Source organism: Varroa jacobsoni, unplaced genomic scaffold (genome assembly GCF_002532875.2).
Source record: "Varroa jacobsoni isolate VJ856 unplaced genomic scaffold, vjacob_1.0 contig00081, whole genome shotgun sequence".
NCBI lineage: Eukaryota > Metazoa > Arthropoda > Arachnida > Mesostigmata > Varroidae > Varroa > Varroa jacobsoni.
Window position 1 is genome coordinate 77836 of NW_019214407.1, and position 25620 is coordinate 103455.

Below are 25620 nucleotides of genomic sequence, written 5' to 3' on the forward strand. Positions count from 1 at the left end.
TTGGCTAGTGGAGAGCAAATGAGATGATGTTGTTGACTGTCTTTAATATCTCTCAGTTTATAAAACCTTCGTTAATCTAACGTTACTCTTTTCTCGAACTAAGACGCTGATGCAACTCGGTTTTGTACTTCTCTACTCACCATTCTAGTGTTGCCCGGACGTTGCGTGTAACGCATCGTCGTCGTACACAAAATTCCTCTTCCTCAAGATGCCTATCGCCTTTTCCATTAACGCTGTACACTAGCCGCTAAGCTTTTCTAGACCCTCCTCCAAGGGGCTTGGTCTGCAGAGCGGCTTATACAACGGCACCCTAACGGACTCGCGCAGAAGGTTAGCGGATACCTTTTGTTATCCCCCCTGACGCGTCGCTTTCCTTAGTACAGCGGTGGTGCCGTCGACCACTGCCATCGGTTTAAACACCGAGATCACAGAGAGGTATTTTATCGGGAATATCGAGTGATTTCGATGGTCGCCGCCGCTGTCAGTGCTCAAGAAGGAACGGCACGAGGCGAAAAGCCAGGCATCGACGGCTGGCGGTGATAACGGCGTTGGACATGTCATCGGGTGAGTGCAGCAGCAGTCCTAGAATTAATGAAGAACAACCAGTCAAGCAACCTTTCAACTTCTCTCCGTAGTGTACATGATCTTTGTGGGACTCCAGACCTGCTACCAGGTACAAGGACTGCTTCGATATTCTACATCAATCGAATCGGTTCGGCCGGCTGGGTCGCCAATAGGACCTGGCTTTTCTGAAATATGACCCAATACCGTGCAATTTAGAGAACTTCGGATAGCATCGATCTGTGTGCTGTCGACTGTAGCTCTATTGCGCATAAGTCGTATATAATGTACCCACTAACCCAGCTATCTCGCTTCCAGCATTTTCTTTTTCCCCCTCTTTTTTTCTCGCTCTGGGAAGTCTCTCTTTTTTCCCTTTTGGTCTGGCGGTGATTTCATTCTTCTATCTCGCCTCCTGTCCGTCCTATACAATTACCCGTACCGTAGCGTAGTAATAGCTAAATGCAAAACTGACGACTTTAGAAGGACCTGAACCGCCGCTCGTCGTTCACACCCGGCATGCTTAAGCCTGACGGCGATGTGCAGGCAAAAGATGGGTTCTCGATAGGATAGCAAATACCCATCGTTGCCTTTATCTATTTATATAATACTAATACTAGGAATAGCAAAAAGTGAAAGGTGCGGTCTTGATATTGCAGACTTCACACAGCTGACCGCAATGCGGCAGGTAGGTGAATCCAGTTGTAGGGAATCTACTAAAAATTAGATCTTTGCAATGAAAAGCTTCGAGAAAAATTTTATATCGGTGTTTGTCATTGTTTCGTCTTTAGATATCCGTACGTAGTATTTTTAGTCTTTTTGAAGAGGAAAAGTGAATAAGGCTCATTTAGAGACTTGTACTATTATTAAACTGAAAGATATATGATATACATAATTTTTCTGTAAGTTACGTCTACGAAGATAGTTTTATCAAACTCTGCGTACACCGCCATGAGACTAAATAGAAAGAGGTGATGAACGTCGTTTGATTGAAATATATTATAGGTTAAGTAATTATAGGTTGAAGTATGTACAAACAAATAAAACAACAACTGGTATACTACCTAAGTATATCAACCTCATGCGTCGTTAGTGATGGACCCTGGGTATATTGCTTTAAGATAGAAGTAATGTCGATTTCGCCATTTTACTTAAATCTTAATTACAATTGACTTTGCTATACATTCTCTGTCATTTTCCATGGTTTTCTCCCATCTCTTAGCCTACTTATTTATTCCTTCCAGCTAACCACTGCCGGTTGTTGTATTGAAAAGCTTGTCCGACAAATTTTGGAACGTACGAACTTCATATTTCGGTGACCGGAGAAAGTAATTCTTGAGGAATAACGCCTAGCTACTGCCGTGGAGAAGGACGGCTTTGCCTTGTCGTCTATTGGGCTTTTTCTGTCATAGAGCACCGTTCGCTTAATGCAACTGGACCAAATACAGATCTTTGCTAACCACCTCGTCCTTCTCAAGTATTTGCCAATATATAAAATTGGCCCAGACCCACCAAATACAAATCATCGTCTCTTTCGGGTGAAGATCTGGTTTGAGTAAACCCATTTTTTTCTTAAACGCGGAGACACTACTTCTCGTTGCCAGTAACAATTCTGTATAGAAGCGTGTCATTGTGGCGGCGCGTTTCCCAATACCGGGTAAGATACTAAGGGCCAATACACAGTCACGTTCCCTCGTGCACTTCACTTAGTCAATTATGCACTCATGTTCCTGATTCCCTATAAAATATAGAGGCTTAGGATGTCTGATAATGTATATATATATATATTCAGTCGGCCGGTTTAAAAACATCGTCCGAAGCAGGTTAATTGTTCCTCCCGCGTTGTGGGAAAATGCCCCATCTAGTTAAAACTGCAGGTTGTCCACAACAGGTCACAATAGAGCTAGCGATTATGGTAGTCCTATCGTTATACACAAAGAAAGAGGGCCCTGTGACACCTTTGCTCCACGATCTGCACCATACAGTCAGTAATGGTGTTCCAATGCGACGATTTTTGTTTATTCTAATAACCATACAGCAAAAAATAAACTTCGAAAGAAAAGATGATGTAATCGAAGAGATCGCATGTGATCAGCTTGTAACGGTTTCGTCAACTGTCCTTTGTACGGATGGAGATGTAACTCGTGCTTCAACATGCATTGGATAGCCGTATCGAGGTCGTGAGAGCAGCATGCGCATTATTCAGTATTGCAGCGTTAGTATGACTTGTCTGACGGTCTGTCTGATCTGTAAACCTGCCTTTTGAAGTTTATTGATCAGTCCCTTCAGTGTTACTTTCAGCAACAAGAAGTGACGTCCATCTTCTACGTGATAATTGGAGAGCCATTGTAATAGACTCTCCGCTCGTATGGTGAGTTTTCACGAAAAACAAACTCTTTTCGAAGTTATAGCGTTCCATCATCGCAAATAGCAAAGACTGCTGTATTTTTCACTCAATAGTCTATTAGTTCTTACTTTCTTATTAACATCCGGGGGAAGGAAAGAAATCGGAGAGAGACATATGGCCACCCTATGCATACATATTACGACTCAGGCAATCATCTGCCTGTTTTCTGTCTGTTTTGGCTGCCATACATATCAATACCTCGTCTATCCTAGCAATGAAGGCCACTTTAGGTTTACTATCATGGAGGAAAAGATCTGACTTGTGTATTCTCACAAACTGCAAGTTTGTATGAGCTCATAACTTGATGTTCCTGTAGGAGTAACACCCTGTCTTTCCTCGTACAATTTCAGTTACGTGTAAGTAGAAACAACCGCATGACAAAATTCACATATGAAACTCTTCTATCTAAAACAGGTTTATAATTATTTGCCATTACCTAAATACCTATGACTCGAAGATGCATGAGAAGCAGCGAGGTTAAAACTGGAATATGTATTTCCTGACAGGAAACAAACGCTGCCTGACGCGGTAAAGTTGATTTCGGAAACTGAGCAATTTAGGGAAGCCTAATCTACCTTCATAGTAAAGCAAATACAGATACAGCTGCCGCACTAGATCAACCGCGAACTACTATTGAAAGCTGTGCACTAAAACCAACGAAAGACGTGTACACGCCCAGTTGCGGTTCGAAAAGCCGTCAATAAGCTACTTATTCTCCCTTATGCCGCCTTTATTTTATCACTGTCAAAAAAAGCTAACTGAGTTTTTGGTGTCTGGGCCCTGAGTGTTGTTCTAGGCTGGGACCAGCGTAATTGACGGCGTAATACCATACTAGACAGTAATGGAAGAAAAGTGCCGTTGAAAGTTTCAAAGTCACCTTGGTGTCAATGTGAAATAGCGACAATGGTTACTGCTGACACAGCGACTGATAGGAACATTGTTGCTCCTAGTGGTTTGCGCAACTGGTACTGGTCTCTGGAGAGTTTACACATCTGTCCTAATGTAATATACGATCTTAATTTTTTCTAATAATCTATCAAAAATGATCGAAACTCAATCGGATCACCTAATAACTTGCAAAAATAAGTTATGTAAAACCGTTACCAGAGATTCCTAACATAGACCCGGCTTTTTCAGTGTCTAACCCTCGTTAGTAGATGAGTAGGTCATGGGGGCGGGGTGGGAGTAGGTGGGGCCTGGCAGCACCGTCGAAGGCGAACTAACCGTACGTTGATAATAGTGAGGTAAACACTGTTGTCGAAAAAGATGTCAAAGGCAACAGAGACTATTTGGGGTTGAGGGGAGAAGATAAGCAGCGAGATTTAATTAAACACTACTATCCACTGTTTATTTCCTGAACATCTGGCAGTATGAATAGATCCTTCTCAGTCATGCCCAACCCACAAAGAACAGGCAGGTTTCCGACAAGCAGGTTTGTTGGCTTCGAACAAGATCATATTGAACCCCAGCTTGTCGAAGAGAAGTACGCTAATAGAATTACAAAAGCATTAGACGTAGAAAGTACAACACTTAAGTGTGCACGAGTATTAACCGTTATGGGTACGAAGGAAGGCAAGGGGTTGTGGTACGGCTATTAGGCGAAAGCCTAATTGATCGATTGATGTTAACTGGATACGGTATTATTTTCGGCCCCATACTGCTGCGCGCTGTTTGTAGTAAAAGAAAGTAGACTGTAGAAATTCCAGAAGGCGCAGAACAAAAGCAGCCTGTAAGAAGAATCACAGATTATTCCAACTGAGGAAGGATCACTAGCGATACATCAGCTCAAAACGAACGCAGAAACTTAACTATTGAGATGGAAACACTTTTATCTGTTTTCCATATTTACTTAGACATCCCACACTAACTGTTCAGTGACGATGTATGTTGATAAGTTTGTAGAGGTTACTAGCCAGACACGTCGAACACTTTGACACACGCATGACAAGCGATAACATGTGCGATAACAAGCGATACCTAAGAAAGCCACTTATTTTTCACCAGCTCTGTTTATCGCTTATCTACTACACTCTGTAAGCACCATTCGTTTGCCATAGTGGCCGATTAGGTTTATATTCTTTTGCCTTTTCGATAGGACAATAAATAACAAACATATATAAATAATGTGTTATTGATATATATGCCTCATCTAACCCGTCTAATCGTCTCCATTTAGGTTTTGCACTTTATCCATCTTGCCTGCCCCTCGCAACACCTGCACATGCCTGTCCTATATCATACCCTGGCTCAATCTCTTGTCTTCTAATCCCGTTTTGTTCTTTTTCAAGAGGCTTCTACTCTCCTGTCTTTTCTATCCTGTTACCGAAACGCAAACTGCTAGCTATGTCTACTGTGCAAACCTTTTCCCGCCGTTGCAGGCGAAGAAATCTCCACATTTTCTATATTAGCAAGTCCGCGTGCGTGGCAGGTATTTTCTCTCTGTTACTGCTGCTACTCAACGAAATGACTTCAGATAACACCTGACTGCTGCAGGTAGCGACCTACTTTTATATTTACATAGCCACTTTTTAAGCGCTGCGCGCCGGCCAAATTCAGATGGCGTTTCGAAACGTAACGTGCCTGAATAAGTTTGTGACTGAATGGCGGTAGTAGAATCCATTTTCTATATTCATTGTTTTCTTGACCGTAGTATTAAGATTAAGTGCGCTATCCGTCCAACATCCGGCACACGCTGCTGTGTATATGCACGTATACATCGCTGTAAGTGCAAATCAGAATTAAAGGTCTGGCCGACCCGACCGGTAGGTGGCGGACTCAGCGGAACCTTTGCCATATTGTCGCAGACACTGGAGACCTCACGGCATTGGCGGCGGTTTTGCCAATAGGAAAGTAGATCCAAGTCAATCCCTGCCGTAAGCAAGTGGGCGGAAGAGACCGCGCACCGTCTAGACCGCTGGTGTGAAAGGCTTTTGTAAGGCGAACGACTAATAACTATACCGCCGACTGCTCTACCTGAGATTGCACGAGTTAGTCTACGCAGGAGTGTGTGCTCTGCATGGTAAGCAGTAGCTCGCACTAAGAAAGACCGGGGAAGACCTGAGAGTTGAGACGGAACAGAAACCGTCATAAGCATCTACGATCCCCATGACCGGCACTCACTGATAAGAAGAACCGACGAATCCAATGGGTACTTCTCAATAAAGTGAGGCCTCAGCATAGTACACCACATCTCACGCGTACCATACAGTTAAATTTAAATGGCACTCAATCCGCGATAGTTGGCGATGTACCAAACCTCTGAAATAAGGTAGCCATCGAGCAGCGTATTGGGGGTTCAGTAGCAACAACTCTGTAGATATTTTGATTTGCCCTTAAGTATCTCAGTCATAGCATACAACCACTAATGCGTCAGACTCGACTGAAATCAGAATCCGGTCCAGACGTGAAAGATTTGTCATGCTATATGTGACAAAAAACCAAATAGTTCCGGATCTTTCACCCGGCAAAGACACCTTGCCACCATTCCAGTTATGTAAAAGTTCACCTTTGATGTAGTTGGCTCAGCATAGGAATTAGAAATCGAGCCTTTTGCATGCTTGCGTAGCAATATCTTTTAGCTTCTGCTACAAAAAGTTGAGTACCAAGTGAAATTTAACAACTTAAAACGATGTGAAACCATCTAGCGTACGCAGAAGTTCACTCACAATTGCACAGGCATAAAATATAATCAGCGGCGGAGGCCGACAACGCTAATCGATAACCTCTCAACTTTAACATTACTTAAACTATGTGTTCTTAATAAACTTGCTTCAGTTGCTGTCCTTATATTTTTCTGTCATAGTTTTTAGAACTTATATGCAATGATAGCACTATTCGCACTTAGGCTATGTCTTATAGAATGCTATCCAAATTTAATCAGACAGGACTAACAGGCTTTTGTATCTACTAGCTATCTGTTGATCTTTGAAGCCTTTCTATTTTTGTACAATGTTTCAGATTTGCGCATGCCTACGGCACCTGTGGGGATTATTATTCGATTTATATAACATAGGGCTATATGATTACATTTTTTATTTGAGTAACGCCGAAGTTCAAGCGAGCCTCGCAGTCAGCTCGATGATAAATGTAACCACTACCATGATCTCTTCTTGCCTCGTCGTTTAGCAGATTTCCGTCCTCTTCCTGATACCATTACTTCTTCCGTCTGTTGATCTTAACTTAGTCTAGTGCCTACCAAAAACTACCAAAAAAAAAAAGTAACGACAACCAAAAATAAACGCAGTACATTTTGTGGCGTTACACTTACCGGCGAAGAACCTAGTGTCATAGCCAATGACACTAGGCTAGGGTGGCAAGATAGAATTTTCTTCGTTGAATGAATCTAGTACTGCTTATTGTGGTGCTGGTAAAAATATACACCCTCAGAATAACGGACTCAGCGAAATCTTGGGGGCTCGCTTACTGCCTTTCTCCCTGCTACTTTGTTAATAACATAACGTCCATCTTAAATTCAAATACTTCACAATTCTGGTGGTATGGCGGCTCTCTCTGACTTTACCGGAAAACGACTCTTCCGTTTTCGGAGCTTCACGGGAATCTTGTATTTACGAATAGAACAGTTTACCCAAGTCGTTGTGTTCGATAGGGCAGGCCAAGATTGTTTAAGGATGCAATTGATAGCCTTAAAGTGCCTAGGAAGCCATTATCATACCGACTATGTCTTGCTATACAGCCACTGTGTTTGCCTAAAATATTCTACTTTAGTCAACTAGTAGAAATACGGTCATATAATGCTTCTCCTACCCTATGTCTCCGTTTTACCTGAACTTACAAATGAGAGGTCGTGACAACAGATACAGCTTACTTTCAGCTGCTCCAACCTTTATACTGTCAGTGATAGCTTTAGCTATCAAACATCAGAGCAATACTTTGAAGCTTGCAAAAGGGCTAAATTCTTTTTATTTATCTTCACAATAGAAGTTCTTTTTGAAAAGTCCAGCTTGACGTGGATAACAGCAGGAACGATGACCTCCTTGGGAAGGACAAAAAGACTAAGGTATGGCCAACATAAACAGAATTTCCTCTGGCCTAGAGCTGGCAACTGGTTGGGACGCATCAAATGGCCACTGAGGGGAATTTATTTGATGACACTGTGATAATTCCACGTGCAGATATTTGGAAAAGAAAAGGCTAGTTGCTAGAGTAGTGGTTGGTTCCATTGTCGAAAGCCGCCGGTCGCAATGACTTGGCCGTTTCTGCTAGTTACTGCCGATATGAAGAAAAAACTTTTGACCTTCCAGATATCCGATGGTGCCTACTAAGATATTAAGATCTCACAACCGCCGCCGCCAATACCCTTGCAGGATCCGAAAGATAGAGACGTACGCCAAACTAATGCCTCCTGTAGGAAAATTTATGTCCAACGTCGAAGTGCACTTATGTAGCTAATAAAAAAGAGCGTACAGCTGTACTGACGACGTGGCCAAGTTGGCGTAGGATAGTTCAAATGTAACAGGCGGACATTATAGGAGGATTTACTAGGTATAGACGCGTCGCAGCTTTTGCCAGAGAAATGCTGGCTGCTGCCTCTGTTATTGCGATGCCGCGATTCCTCCGGCAGCGACTATTAGGACTAACCAGGCACATTTTCTTCGAAATTTCCTCTGAACCTGAAAAAAAAATGCGCGTGAGCAAAAAAGATGAAGGAAGAAGAAGCTCAGAGAACACAAAAGGGTTACGAGTGGAGGAAGCGGGTCGACAGAAAAATTATCGTTAGCACTGCTGTTACTGCCGCTGGCGCCGCGTCCACACTGCGACAAGCTACTACAGGTCCATCGCCTTCGCTGTTGTCCGAACAGTGACGTAGCTACCAGCACACAGATATATCACGTATCTTGCCGTCATCATATTCCTGCCCCTTCGAACTAACCCGACCGCACTACTTCCTAAAGAGTCACAAAGCCGCTCTAATGTGGTTTAGCTTTTCTGCGAGCGTTACACAGTACCAGCAAGCCTGGTAACGCTCGCAGTTGGCCGTGGTTGCCGGACGGCGCCTGCTCTAGTTTCGATGACACTGAAAGTATTGTGAACATAGTCGTTGCTATCGCGGTTTCTACTGCAGTTCAGGTGAAACAAGTGCGTTAGAGAACTACCGAACGGACGCCGACACTGTCTTTAGATGTCGGGTAGCTCCTGCTGGCTGAGATCGCTGATCTTCAATAAAAAAACAAGTTCGATCTAATCATCTTTTTCTGCCAGAAGCGTTGTGTATTCCCTGGGGAAGATTCCGAAAAAGCTCCGTGTGCTGATCCCTGCTTCTCAGTGGAAAACTTATTCGACACCCTTCCTATCGAAGGCCTTTGAACTGAGCGAGCGACCTGAGCTGGGTTGGTCGTCAGCGCAGGAAGCCTGTATCGATCTGCGGTAAAGCCAGGTGAAAAGAGAAATCACAAATAGATATAACCTCTGTATTTGCAACGTACCTATCGATTTGTCTAAACGAAGTTGTTGTGAATAAGAATACACACATCTGGCTCTGAACTAGAATATTAATTGTGTAAACGAATTTTAGAAGAGGTGTCAAAGAGGACCTTTTATTAACGTGCGGAAACAGCATACGATCAGCATGCACGTATAAATGGCTGAATAGGAAGTTCTTCAAATATATACCGTCTTTACAACTAAAATCGTCAGATCGCTGGGCGCTCTTCACTTTGAACAAATGTGAGGAGCGTTTTGTCGGACAAAACGTAATCTGAATTTTTGCTCTGCGTTCAATATAGACTTATTTTCGTTTACTCAGTGTGTTGGCTATGCCACCAACTTGTAGAACACTCAAATTTCCAAAGGAATTCTTCTTTTTTTTTTTTTGCTCTATTCTATAACGAACGATATGTACGATGGCTTTATCAGCCCTGCACCTAACCCTATCGTTCAAAGAGGTAGCGTGCGCATCTTTAGTCGTCATACTCTCTGATAACATGTTAGCGTGTTGAAGATAAAGTTGAAAGATAACCCGACAAATTGCCTGCTATATAAAGCAAGTACTCAGGCTGATCGAAGGAGGCTGTGTGTGATAACTATATGATTTCGAAAAGACGAAACATTTGGCAAATTCAATTTCATTCATAAGGCATACCTAGCCAATGTTCCAGTGCCTCTTCTAATTCAAGTAGAACTTCAGTTGGTTTTTTTTTCGCGAGTAAGTAGTAAGGAAAGCTAAGCAATCGTCAATTAAGTGTAGCTGAAGCCTCTGTTACCCATCTCTGATACTTTGTAAGGAAGTAGCATCTTTCGATACAGTCATCTAACTTAAAAGATTCGATGAAATAGATGCTTCTCCGTTCGGCGTGCCCAGATCATTTGTATGTTCCATCTAGATTTTACATATATAGGTCGAAATCCTTTCTTCTCTATATTCCGATAGGGTCTTGTAATTTATATTTCTTCCAATGGTCTTGGGAAATAACCCACGTTACAACTCCAAATAATGGTTTATATGTATTGTAACTGGAGAAATTCTATTGTATCGCTAGAGATTTATTCCTGGGCGTTACACGATGTATTTATTAAACGTGTGCCGTATGGCCGTCGTTAAATCCTGTCTGTGTGTTGAATATGGATTACAGATGTACCTATAAATTTGCAGATCTGCGAACGCCTTTCTGATAGCGAAAACCTACGTTGTCATGCCAAAACTTGGACTCTCGCTTGATTACGCTGCATGCATGTAATCCAACAGGTCCAAAGCCCAACTGCACAACGGCTGCATGTACTTATTACCGGTTATGTTCATCTTCTTCACTAACCGGCTGTTAGGTACCAGCGAACCACGTTGCTAAAAAACATAAGACTTTACTTTAGGCGCCTCTATTGGCTGTTTACCGTAACGCGACGGTTTTTGAAACACGCAGATGAGATCATCTGCGGACACGTGAGCCCTTCTGATCGAAGTCTCCATCGATCGAAATGACGTCTCCACCATGAGACGCCGTAATTAGAACGTCAGCAATTTGCTTTTTTTTTGTGAATTTTTGTATCGACAATAAACATTTTTTCGTCGCAGGGACTTCAATGACCTGTTGTTGCGTCTATCAGACGACTGACGAGCAAACGACATTGGCCAAATCTCTTGGGTTTGCTATACTCGAAGTGTATTTGTCTGACTTATCATGACGTGTAACAGAGGCTTATGTGAATGATCGGTGATCTGGTAATCACACGTGGGATTTTTTTACTAATGACCTAATCGATACAGAGGGGCCATAAGAGATAGTCTTTTAGACGGCACCGACCAATCTCAGAAACGCACTATTTTTTTTATCGTAGATTTTCCATTAAGACGTTGTGGAATATGATTCAAATTTTTCTGAAGCCGCATCTTTATTTAACCGAAGAAATTTGTTACTTCGGTTTGTCGCCCTCGAAGCAGCCGCTTATCTTCGTTCAAATTCCCATGACGGAGCACTGAAAGAATAACATATTAAAATCACGATCATCTTGTAATGTGGGCGTTGAAACCCAAAATGGGTGCTACAGTGATATCGAGATTTTTTACAATTTTGACCGCAGCAGTACCGTCCCAATGTCACAGGATATATATATATATATACTGAAACGGGCTGGGATTGATCTAAACACTTGGATAGTAAAGCAAACGGTTTTTGAGTATTTAGAACGTGGCAAAAAGTCGGACAAAATCAGTTTGGCTCCGCCGTAAACAATTGTCACGTTACAATACACATATATATGTGCAAGGTGCATCGAGAAAGTGACCCGTGACGGACTGTTCGCTGTTTCATCACTGCTTTTAACGGTACTACTATATAAAAGCTCATTCGAAGTACGGCATCGGTAAACCTATAGCCAAGGCGATAGACGATGCTTCATCATCGTGGTTTGAACGAAACACGAACGAAGTACTGAGCTTTTTTTGCTTACTTCGAAATCGACAGCGTATGGCGGGTAATGGACGGTTCACACTCTAGAGGGAATCGACACCTGCATTTCTAAAGTATTTTTTTTTTTCGATTTGATAAGATAGCAGATTTCACTGCTATCAGGCCTTGGATTTTCTGCGAAGCGTTAAGTAAGTATCACTTGTCCTAGAACTCAGACAAATGCTCCCTAGCGACGTTAAAATTTCAAAGTTCATTTTAAATCGCTTGCTTCTAGGTTCCCTTAATGATAAAGCAACAAATCATTTACGATTTTTTTGAGATAGGAAAATGTTTACCATCGATCCGAAAACCATAGATAGAAACGATTACTGGCCTGTTTATGATGTAGAGTGTGTGCCTATTACGGGTAAGCGCAACTGTTCGGCTAACGTTCATATTTTGCCCAAAATAAATACACAGCCCATTGAACGGGATATCGTGCAACCATACTTCCCTCGGACAGGAGAAAGAAGCTTACCGACGTATTTTACAAATCACTATGTCACAAAGGATCGATGAAGCGTCTGATGTAGAATTATACGTCCTCTTACTAAATCGTGCTCGGACTCAAACTAGACGGTTACTGCATGAAAACCGAAGCATGTTTGGAAACAAGTACATATAGCCGCATAACAGCCCAGATTTGAACCCACTAAAGTTTTTTTTCTAAAAATCAATGGGGATTACTTTGTATATTAATAATCGGTGTACTACGTGGACTTATTTCTTTGCTTGATCTTTCAAAAATCCGATTTTCGTAATAACTACCATGGGATTTTATTTTACCAGAGTGCACGTAATGTTCTGTAGCTTAACAGCCTCCTTCAGAACTACTCATAGAATCTTTGAGCGTGTACAGGCTAGATCTACTCGTGTGTAACATTGATAAAGAAAGCCTAACCTTCGTTCCTATCTTTGTAGATTTGTTTTCATTTATATCTAAGTCATTGAGTGTAAGGTCGGTTGAAAGAGGTCATATTAATGCGAATATGCGGGGCGTCAGGAAAGCAAAACTGAATATCGGATTGGAACCATTTGACTGAGCATAAATTCACTAAGTAAAGAAACGTTATTAAGTGTCCTTTAACCTTTGAAAGATATATTCCATGCTCTATGGCGGTCTGTACTGAACTTCGGCTGAAAGTTTATTATTATGGCAAACAGTACGTCGTCATTCATCATCAGCAATAGATTCTCCTGCAAAATGCTCAAGTTAAGGTTGGGCGAGCGTCGTAAACACGACGCGTTTAGCTCGTCTATAGCGTCGTCTTTTGTTACTGTAATACACAGGCTGTAATCGTCATTGGTCAGGAGGTTCTCATCGTTGAAGTGTACGAACGTACGTACACATACACACTTCATTTTCATTTCCTGAACGAGTGAATGAAAGGGATTGTGGCATTTTTTGCGTACTAAAGAAGCCAGCTCTATTCTACTACTCCGAGACCGGATTAGTCCTCCTCTTTGGGCGTCTTTTTGACGTTCCATGGCTACAAAAAGCCTGTCTGAGCCTGTTAGTTAAGCTGGAATGCCCTAGTAAGGTGCCAAGGGCTGATGTCAGATAGTTGTTAGTTATATTATACTAGTTTATTCTTTCGAATAATCCCGGATGCTACGGGGCGTACAATAAGACTAGATACTGTGAAAAAAAATAGAACGTAGGCTATAATGAATTACAAAGGAGTTGGGTGCACGAGAAATAAACAAAGTCGTGCATACCTTGTTTGCACAAAAGTAGATACAAGTTGATATTGAGGGTCTGAGAAGAAGGACTATGTTTATCTTGCTGTAATGAAAGGTGACGTTTCAGATCAAAACAAGGTATAGCCAATAAGAAACCCGTGCGAATAACTTATGGAACTTCCAAAAGTAATTTAAGATGGAAAGCAAGATGCTCTAATGCGCACGATGAATGTGGAAATGAGTTCTGGTCGTCCTCGCTGATGAGGATCGCTGCTATAGTGGTACGGCGTGGCGCGAGTAACGCTAGTAACTTCAAAACTCTGATTTATTCACGCCTACTTCATACAGTTAGACACTGAGTCTGTATGCATTATTGACGTAAATACTAACAAAGCTTCAATCTGTTGACTTTGAAAGTACCAGGTACCTTTTGATGATATGTCTGTTCTGTAATTGTCTATTGTTTCAAAGAGGAAGTGGGTCAGCTATCGCCGTGGAGAGAAAACGTATGAGAAGTCCGCACTACATGTGTTATTACCATAGACTTAATGGCTACGTGATGTTCTGCTCTAGCACATAGATATCACTCCGACCATCACCCTGTTACTTCATTGAAATCTATACATCTTGCGAGTTTTCAGATTGTTTAAACCCTACGAATACGGGTATATGCCATATGAGCGGTCTTCTTGTTAAGAGTGATCTGTGTAAGGAACTCATCGTCAATCTATTTAGAACTGGGGCTGGGAGTGTGCCGGTCGATTTAGAAAAAAAAAAAAAAGCAAATATTGTTGCATCTTTTAATACAGCAACAGTATAATAGAGCGATGCAGCGCGTCATTAGTTAGCACTATAAAACTTATTGTTGTACATTTTTTAAGCTAATCTGTCGGGCTGGAGATAGGAACTCAATGCCAATGCCTAGTCGTATATGTTTTGGTACAGTTCATCATCAGCCGCATATTAGCCAACAGAAAAATTGAAATAAGAAAAAACTGGGAATATATATGCTTCGCTTGTTTTATTTTAAAATGTCCAATGTAAATACCGTGTTCAAGTTTTGACAAACAAGTCCTAACGAAGGTTCATGACAATACGATTATGGTATAAATAGTTAAGCTAATTACTCGCCCGTTCGCTTAATGGGGTTATTTAAAAAGGGTGCTACCTTTTAAAACGTCCTGGGACAAATGCAAATAGAGGACTTGTCCTGGTATTCTTACTATTGTTGTACAGCCGTGTACCGTAATACAGGATAGGCAAAGGCAGGGATGAATCGTTGGCTTGCTGCGCAACGAGCCGCCAAAAGGTGAGTATAAGTCTAAAAGATTGGAAGCAGGACGCCGCTGGGTTGCTTTATTCTGCCAAGACATGGAGCTACAATACGGAAGTTGGCCCACAAGGGTCAATCATACTCGAGCCTATTGTTTGGAGCCAGCGGTGGCGCCGGCTTCAGGAGCAGCAACGGTTGAAATGAATCGAGACCAGGCGGCAAACCAGTTCCCTTTATTCGCCCTATGAAAAACCCGTTCGCCTATTCGGCGTACCCTGTGTACGTGACCAACGGAAGCTGGCGGAGTCGCCTTCTTGTTCTACGTACGTCGTCCTTTTGAGTCACTGGAATCGATTTTACGCGACGTAGCGGCTGCAGGCCTACTCGCGACCGCGCCGTGTGCATACTACGGATAGCGTTGTATCCCTGTGATGAGAAAGAGCAAGCGACAGAGTTTGTGTAACTGCATGTTTCTCCTCACGCTCTATAATATAAACACGTATATACATATATATATATATATATATAAGTATTTGTGGGTTGTCATTATTATCTTGGCTTCGTGTCTGGCAGGAGATACATACGACGGTGTCTAAAGGCACCAGATATAGCTAAGGCCAAAGAATATTTCAACCGCTGAGTAAGGTTGCCGTCTGATTGCCGCTAATACTGGCTTACCGACCACTAATCGAAGGTACAATAGGCGTAAGCGGCCATTTGAAGCTGCTTCGTATTTGGGCTGTGTTTGACAAAAGTTGCTGGCTTCGTTGGCTGATGGTGCGGCGTCGATTAGAAGCTGTTTATGTACTAATTCATTTCCGGATTGACTAGGACCGTTCTTATAGGATGTTTCGTCGAAATAGTATAGCGTGGCTTCCTTTAAACCATGTAAAACAAGTCGTAGTCAGTGAAGTGGCATCGTGGAGAAACCTCGCAGCTTGAGCATGTTCTCAATTGTGCAGTTGAAAAAAACTAGCGACTCCATCAACTGTACACTATTTAAATTAAACAAATTTATTGCACGTTTACACACGCATACGCGTACAATGGTAAGAGGTCTGCGACAAGCGTACAATACAAATTGTCCAAATCACGCACGTAAGACACACGAGAGACACACATGCTGAAACGGTCAGGCCGGAAGTAAAGGCGGAATTGTATTGTTCGTATCGTGTCTAGGAGACATCTAACTGATATGATCAATGATTTCTCTGTCAAAATTAAAACTCGACTAAATCATCATAAGGAATATATAATTTGTTGTAACATTCGAATCGGGTATATTTACTGAAACCAGTAAGATGAAGTTTTTCCTTCATAAGGGTATATCACTTGCTGAGAATTGATCATTTTTGGCGGTGTGTGAAATCAAAAAAATATTTTTTGCTGACATTAGTGACGATTCTATAAGGAAAAATGCAAAGTATAGGTATTTCAATTTCAGTCTATAGTGACCCTCGAAATGTTAAAAATACGATTATTAAAAATTCGTAGAATCAATATTTGCAGTCATCATTTTGGTACAATAACCGTATAGCTATTCACCGTTGAATAGGAATACAATGTGGTCGATACGCTATCATTCTCTGTTTCTTTGTCCTATTTTCGTTCTTCAACTGGGCAGCTCGACAGTGCGCGGTTTTTCGTGAAATCCTCTCGTATGTTGCGTGAACCTATTTCTTATCACACGGCCTCTCTGTCTGTCCGTCTGCCTGCCTGCCTGCCTGCCTGCCTGTCTGTCTATCTGTCTGGCTGGCTGTCAGTCGAGAGGGCCCACTCGACAGAAATGGAAACAGAGAGAAATCAATGGCATTTTCCATACTGACAACTACCACCGCGTGTTCAACTGCCACCGAACATTCCACTAACGGTTTTTCGATGGCGTAATTATCGCGTGCCGTCTTTTTCCCGTATCCATATTTATATCTTTTATCCTACATCGTCTTTTCTGTTTTTCCCCTGTTTATTAACATACCGGCATATCTACAAGGGTTGACGAAAGGCTGCGCAAGCGTCTAGAGACACAGAGCGTGGGCGGGAAGCGAGGTTCGCTGGATTCTTTTTTCCAGCGCTAACGCTTCATCACGCAGTTCCGACTACAGCGGCCTACTTTTAGTACCTTTTAATGTGTCTGTGTTGATACGGAGAGGATTGGTTGGTATCTTGTTGGTTGAGAATACGTCGCAGCTGCTACCACGAACAACTATCGAGTCTGTGTGAACGGAGAGAAAAATCGCCATGAAAGCTAATGATGCATAAACGATGACGAAAAGGTAAACTTAAAAAAAAAAATAACTTAAAAGTTTGGTCAGATCATGTTGACACAATTCGATTTTTGTAGTTGCTACGTGTACTTGAAGTTAAAAAGAAAACTGTCTAGATACGTGTAGGATATTGGAGAAATTGCTAGCAAATCACCAATTTTAGGCTCGTCCTGATTTATTAACAAGAGCAACTGATGAAAAAAGAAAACAGCAAATAGCTTCCGAATGCATAGAATAGTAGCAGACGAGCAGCCTAGAAGAATCATTGATTTGCACATAAATCGGGGTTAGTTAGTTAGTTGTATTTGGTATTTTTAAAAAGAAGAATAAGGCAAATCATAACAGAAAGTAGGTACCATGTACGTCTAGTTTGTACGATGGACACGTACGCTTATAGAACCTTCCGGTGATTGGTGAGGTCAGATCCGATCAGTTTTTTCAGGCGGTGAGTGAAATTAGAAAAGGGAATCAAGAAGATCTGAGCGACCGAGCAGCTGTGTCAAAGAACAGGCAAATACCGAACCTCTGATTACGCGCCTAGTTCGATGCAATGGCGGCGGGATGCGGGAACTGTTAGAAAGTGTGATTTATGGCGAGAGGAAAAGCTTTTTTTGTGTGTATCCTCGGGCAGGAATAGCTCGAGCCTGAATTGATGAAAAATGTCTGAGCTCAGGATATGCCTTATTCACAATAAACACAATGCTAGCAGAAAGTCAAGGCAGACGAAGCAAAAAATTAAATTGGCAGCAAAGATTGTTATTTCTTTATAATGTATTGTAAAACGAATTTCAAAAACAGTGGCTGTATTATATAGTTGCTTCAGATATCCACAATAGTATGTGATAGCTGATACACCAATGCCTTCTACCTTGATGATATTTCAGCTACCTTCGACTTATGGGGATTGTGCAGCTCTCCTCTCCGACCGGTCGTTCCGTTCTCGAATACTCTTTGCCCACATGTAAACGCTAATATCCGTCTATGCGTATAAACAGGTCTCTTATATAATAAAATGAGATCGCTCGTTTTTTTTTTTTTCTGATTCCATTTTAAAAATAATAACATTTAAAGACAAAGTCAGAGAAGATTGATTGCCGGCCAACTTGGAATAAGCCTGGCGATATACATTCGTATCGATATGTGCGTCAGGTCCATGTATTTGATTCTTTTTTTTTGCATCTTTCATTATTGCGCGCTTTTAGCATAGTTATTATATTTACGTTAATAGTACTACGAGGACGTGTATTCTGTACAGCTCTGAACATAAGCAAAGGATGACAAAACAAAAGCCATCTACAAAAAGATTAAAAATATATACATTATATACACGCCGATCTGTCGGGCGTTATTAACATCTGTATTATTTGGTCTTGAGACAAAAACCTTATGGCTTTTTAAACGGTAAACGTGGAAACTTTTTGTGAAGCAACTCAATGCTTTGGTATGGTACACAGTGCTTTATCGACGCATGCGTCAATCAGCGTTCAGGTTCGGCCGAAGTTGCTGCCATGTCCATGAATCTAAGGTCCAATACACAATAGGAAACCCTTCCGCTAATTAGATGAAAGGCGATGGGTATATACAGCCGTTATGTATACACGGCGGAGATGAAATTTTGGATAGCGTAATTAGAGGAAGGAAGCAGAGGGTTCCAGACGCGCCGCCGCTGTCGCCCGATGTATTCGATGTTTTTGGTCGATACACCTGCCGCAAGAAGACTTTGCGCCTCAAGCTTAGTTTTTGCCATCACTGTTTGAATATCATGGCATGCTTCGTTAAGAACTAAAGTTTTCCTAGGCGCCAGTTATAGCAGCTGTGCTCAATATACCAATAGTAGTAGGTATTGTTATATCACCGTATTCGTAAGGTTTTAGCTTAGAATCAAATCTGGGTTAGATCGAAGGAGAGAAGAAATTGGTAGGGCGCACAAAACGGAAAAGCTGCGCGAGCTTTCGCAGAGTGGCCGAGATATGACAGGGACTTTCATAATTAGTACGTCATTGTGGTCGCCACCTTGAGACAGGCCAGTTGGGAGAGGGAAACGAAGGTCGACACTACTTGCCCTGCTATAAAAAGCAGGTTGAACCGCGGTTTTTTTCCCGTAAGGAATAAGATATTTAGACCGAAAATACACATATGTGCAAGGGCTGCTCTCCCTCACCGCTTGGGGAATAAGGGCCGTCATATCAATAGCGTAAGAACAGCATGACTAGATATCGAAAAAATAGCATGTGCGCTCCTCTGCCATGTTGGTTAGCAAAACTTGAGGGATTTGAGATAGCGGCCACCTTACGCCGGTATTCAGATGGAGTGCTGCACCGCAGTCCAATGCGTAATAGTGCCCTCATCAGTAGTCAGAAGCATGGTTATCTTGTTGGTGTCAATTGATGTGGCCACCCTGTGCGTGGTCTACCAGCCTTCAGCGGCTGTATCGACCAGCCAGTGCGCCGTGTGCATGCGCGTATGCGAGGAACGGAGCGGCAACGATGCTACGGAAGCCAACATATCAACACCTAGCCAGTCGTTCTGCGTTCTGATAGTCGCGAGAAGTATATGACTCACTGACTATAAATCTATGCAAGATTGAAAACGGACACTTCCTGCGACAGCTACCTGGAAAAAACGAATACGCACGCCGATTCATAACCGTATCTGGATATCCTGGCCAAAAAAAGATGAAGCACTTTGCTGTGACTGTCTTGCATCGAGCTTATTCAAATCCAGCGAGGGTTGTTAGCCTGCCATATTTAGTTGGCCTGCATCGACATGCCGCATCGCAATGAGCCTAATTAAGCTAAATCAGAATTTAGCGGTACCAGAGATCAAGACAGATTGTTCCCGATGGCAATAAGACGTTTGCAATTCTTGCTCTCAACTAGACGGTGGATAATTTAGCAAGGCGGGAGGACGACTTAAAGTAAGCACTTGTTTGGCATGATGATTTGTTCATACTTGTCAAACCTATGGCTACGTGGGCTTGTTATTCCGATGCTAAAGCGTGATTGTCCTTTTTCTACTATTAGTCAATGGACATCTACTCAAAGCCTTATTCGCTTCCCGAACGTGTCGCAGTTGTAAAAGAAACGGTTTTCTAGCAATGTGGTCTACTAAAGTCGGCCAAAAAAGGTCGCTTTGCCTATTTTACCTGAACTCTAATACAAGCGGGGACCGTCAGTAAGGGATAGTAAATCAAACGCAGATAAGAACGCATCTGCGGTAGGTCGTATCAGTGCGCCAAAAGAACACATGCTACCTAACCTAACACATCTCCGATGCGTCCTTCCCTTGGGTAGTAAAGCCCCACTGTTGTTCTACGTAATTGGTTTTGCTATACTAAAGTAACATCAGCATCCAATGTATATATATATATACAATATAAATGTTTCACGAATATTTCTTTGCTAGTTAGTTTAGTTCTAGTTCAAAATCGGGCGTTCCTATTCAGGCAGACTGAGCCTGAACGGTTGAGCGTCTTCGACTAACGTAGCGGGTGACGTTGTCCAGCCTTTGTCGTTTGGTTTAAATAGTGTACTTTTTACAGGAGCATGCACGCATAGCAACTGGCGGCTTCAGGCGCCAAACAGTAATACTAGGGCCATCGTTACATCAATCACGATTAAATGGCTATGCACTGTCGTAATCGTTACGTTTAGAAAGCAACAAAAACGTTTTCTGTAGTTAGTTGCCCTCGAGTCGGTCATTACCATCAAAGCATGGGCAAATAGTTTCCCTGTGTACAATTAACATGTAAAATCAAACACAAAATCGTCACCCATCCATTTGCCAATCTCTAATTTTATTCGAGAATTAATCTGCTATACAGAATAAATAATCTTGATAGTATCAAACATCAGCCACGCATGTCACGCCCAGAATGGAATTAAATCTATCCTAGGCGTGACATGGGCATAGTCCGGGAACGCTGGTTCCATTAGCAGATTTTCCGGCTTTATTGCGTCAATCTTCCGTCGCACCTCTTCGCGCCCCCCGTGCGACTGCAAGCAGCCTAATGGACTTGAAGCCACACCTTCAAGTCTACGAGAGACTTGAACGTGTGGCTTTAAGTCTTTCTACGAGCCAAGAACATGAGTCTGGACGTGATCCGCTCGCTGACGCGGACGCAACCCATTAAGGTTGGGGGAGAAGGAAACGGCAGCGCTAGTGTTGGGTTGAACCTCATGTCTAGGATGGTGCTGGGCTTAAAATACCTCCAAGATAATGGGCCGAGGCCTTACGGCCATAAGAGCCACTGGGCTTCACTGGATACACACGTTCACTACGTATATTAATCTGGTCTGCCCTAAGGAATGACCCTCTTGTAGTAGAAATAGTGGCTTATCGCTACCTCTGATCTCACATGTGATGTCGCACACGTTGGACGCATATTTGCAGAGATTGTAATTTTTTGGAAAGTTTAGGTTGTAAATTTTGTTTTTGGATGGTAAACTTAGTTGACGGCTAGGCCGGACTTGAAGAACTATGCTCGTAACCATTAAGGCAGAATATGCACATAATATCATTTGCAAGACTGTACACTACTTTCTTTTTTAAAGATAAAAAGCTTTGCATTTTAAAGTTTCATATAGGATTTGCTTAAAATAGAGATTCGATATGGTATAGGCTATTTAGTAGCTTCACGCATCAGAGATTCTGATAGCACCATCAGGCAATTAATAGACCTTGTACGGATGTCTTGATTTTGTTTCGGGCATATCCGCGCTACCCCTTACTAGTAGTAGCGGTGAAGGCGCAGAAGTTCCATTCCATCCCAACGGCCATTCTAGAACCGGCCACGAAAGATTAATACGATCGTCGGACGACGTCTCGGGAACAATAGACAATAGCCATCGCAATGCGCAATGTAATGCATAACCAAAAAAGAAAAGGTGAAAGACTCGGGGCCGGCACGTCTTCTGGATCTGTATGTGGTTAACCCAGCAACAACAGACTTTCCTTCGAGTGGCGTTACACTCACAGCCGATAAGACTCAGGCGTCTGGCATATTGGCAGAACTAACCTTTAGAAAGCTTTGCTATTGTTCTTGTTTCGAAAACGCGGTGCCATCCGAGCACTCGAACGCGTACTTTTCTATAATTCGGCGGTCGGTTTTCACCTGTATATATCAGGGGAACGCCTATATAATTTATTGCGTGTATTGTTTGGAGATCGCTTAGGCAAGGCGATCTGTTCAACGAACGGGTATAGAACTTATCAAAGCTCGAAGCAAGTTAGCCTTGGCTGCTGTCGTTCCCCGAATGAAACAGTGATTCCCGACGTTAGACATTAATTTCGGGAACCGAGCTATTTTTCTTTTTTTTAATATGGAATATTGTCTGTCCTTTCTCTTTTCTGGCAGAAGTTCACTATACGCACAATTGAACATGGCCTATAGCCTGTGTAATCTGGCTACTATATATATTGTTAAACCCATCGGCTCTATAGAGAACGAATTGCCGTAGTCTCTGTTTTGTTTTGTGGATTTCCCCATTCTGTTTTAGGGTAAGCCGTGTCTTATTATTTTAAGCATCTCCATTAAGTGCCAAGGGTCTAATGCATGAATCTAGATATACAAATTGAGTAAAGAAAGACAAATTTGTTGAATAGTGGCAGTGCTGCTATCTACAGCAGAGTTACGTTACGCTGCAGCAGATCTCCTCTTGGATTGACGACGACAATAGTAGCAACAGTGAAGTAGGAGAAAAGAGTCAAGCTGACTTTTGATCCTCATTCGATCCTCAGCCTCAAGTGTAACTTGACTTTATAGATTTATTCATACAGCGTTAGCTCGGCATTGGGAAGAGTTCGTCCCTTCTACACGGGGAGAAGTACCCACAAATGCGCAGCCATGTGTGACTACCTGCAGTAACCCAGTATAGCAAAAGCCAGCACCGTAAAAGTTTGCCGCCGCTCAACTCTTCAGGTCAGCTGCTGACCCTGCTGGTGTGACCTGTTAACCAAGCCGAACTAAAAAAAACCTCGATCCTCGATGCCTTGATTTTCGCCCTCAGTCTCTCTATGTTGCTACGTGTAGTTTGCAAGGAGAACAAGAAAGAATCAGTTTGTTACTTTTTGTTTGCTGTTAATTTTTTTCCTTTCTGTGCATGCTTCTGACTCATACGTACAACATAAAACGCTTACCTGTTAGAGGTGGCTTTTTCTGACTAACGTCGTGCTGGATAGGGTCGTTCGTCCATCTCCTTGTGTACGTCCTAACGATGTGCGGGAACAAGGCAAATGTACCGAATCACACAAACGATTGTAGTTTCGCAACAATGTACGGTACAAGGTAAGACGTTGAAGTCGCTTAGCGCAGGAGACAGTTTTGTCGAAACATCAACAACAATGTGAAAGAAAGACGGCCAATGAAATACAAAACGTACGGTGAAGCAGTCTTTATGTGTATACGCGTTCGTACGAACCTTGCAACGGGAAAGGCCACCGAGAATGACAGAAAAGGCATAAGGTAAGGCCCCGACTTTTGACCATACTCGTGCCAAAGGGGGTATCTAAAGTGACGACGCGCGTACGGTCGGATTAGAGCGTTATTCTTGTTAGAAGAGATACCGAAACGGAAACGGAAAACCTGGGAAAAAAGGCTTGCTTGATTTGACATGCTTATTACTGCATAGCCAGAGAAAAATCATACTAGAAAGAAATGGTACATTACGTCACAGCTGGCGGAATAGACAGTAATAGCAGCCAAAGAAAGACCCTTTTCCCCAGGTCTACGACAGCCCAGTCTATGTAAGGATGTAACTTGTACTCCCTCTAGGTCAGCTCACGCGTTCACCGAACTGAAGAGAACTTCTATTAGGAAGCGAAAAAAGAAGTGAGCAATGAGGAACGGTATGCAATAAACAAAGAAACCTGGTGTCATTTATAAGTAACAGCACGGTTATTCAGCTGGTTAGGTCACTACGACAAATATCAGGAATGAGCACTGCGGCCACCCATTCAAGGAATCCCGTTTGACTGACGTTAATAAACAGTGATTCTACCTAGCCAGTTCTTAGATGATTTATGGAGGTAGAGGCATGTAACTATAATCTAAATAAAATTTGTTTCACGTCTGATATTTAACCCCCTAAGGTATTACTTCAAACGGCTTTTCCGGATCCGAGCCTCATTTCTTGCTCTCCTTAAGTTTAGCAGAAAAGAACGTTATCCAGTGCGCTATTACGGCATATATAATCTAATTCAGTGTTAAGAAACTGGAGTATCTCAGTACATCCAACACCGGTGGTAACTGGCTACCTCAAATATGTTCTTATTATTAAATACAAGACAAGTTGTGGTACATTGAAAAGAGGGCTCACCTTTTAGGCAGAGATTGAACAAAAGAGACCACCCATGCAGTGATCCTTCCCGCCGTTCACGAAATTCTTATTTGGTAAAGCCAAATGGAATCTGCTGTTAGGGCATTGCTGTTGAGGTCCGCTTGCTTTTATGGCTTTTACTCTGGCTAAATTGACAGCGAAATGTTAACTAATGATGCCGGCCATAAAACTCTGAAAGCTGCCTATCATGTTAGACGTATAAGCAAAAAGGTGGTTCCTATATGCAATGTACGCGATAAAATAGTTTATGTTCTTTCGAATAGCCTTATGGAAACGCTTGAGCATCGGACGAAAGTTGGCTGGTACAGATTTTTTTTTAGTGTACAGTAAATAATCAAAGAGCTGAAACGTTGAGCGTAAACTTGGCTACCAGCTACGGTCAGGCCTGTACGAAACAAAATGGATTGATCAAATAATGCCATTTTTCTTTAGCAGGTACACTCTGCCAAGGGCTTTGCGTCCTATAGTCCTGAGCTTTTAATTTTATATATAAAGATTTCAAAATATGAATAATTTTTGAACTGCACAGCACCAACAGGCAAAATTTGGTACTGATGTGAACCTTTTTCTCAGCTGATAATAACTATTTTAGAGGTAAATATATCGGTTGGCTGCTGATGAATATACTAGGTAAAAAAAAAAAAAGGCCTTCGGCATAACAACAGTAGATGGTGCGATTTTAACAAGGGAGTTTGGCAAATTTAATATTAATGGTAGAACAGGAAAGAAACTAATTATAGTGGCAATACAAAATAAATTCGAATCTGATTTTAGGTTCATACTTACAGCGGTTATCAGGGACATTTGTCTCTACGGTATACTGCCTGAAAACGAAACTTAAGTGCTGCCTGATAATTCAGGCCAATCAACAACAATGCACAATTTAATTGCAACTTTTGACCTGGGTCAGCCTGGGTTGAGCAAACAAAGTTCAACGATGATTTCAGTCCCCATTCCCCACGTGATTTAAATTACGTTCACGTTTTAACGGGAGCCTTACCGTAGATTCGCTCAAGTCATCAATACTGAAAAGATGTATGGTAATGTAAACCACAAGTACAGTTCAATGCGCAAATAATAAAACCAATTAGACCCGGACAGCCTAGGACCTAATTTTAGGTAAGTTAAGGTCCAATCTAGCGTGCTTAGCTTGTTGTTTTAAATTTATTCACAAACGTTTAAGTAGACACGCGTGGTA

The 25620-nt window shown here is 42.2% G+C and overlaps 1 long non-coding RNA gene across 1 annotated transcript; it reads right to left on the minus strand.

The window, feature by feature from the left end:
* Positions 1 to 4379: 4379 nt before the first annotated feature.
* Positions 4380 to 24633, minus strand: LOC147752088 (uncharacterized). Its single transcript, XR_015315066.1, has 3 exons — positions 24402 to 24633; positions 23224 to 23504; positions 4380 to 4692 (listed from the first exon to the last, which is right to left on the minus strand). It is a non-coding gene; the product is annotated as an uncharacterized LOC147752088 (long non-coding RNA).
* Between the last annotated feature and the right edge of the window lie 987 nt (positions 24634 to 25620).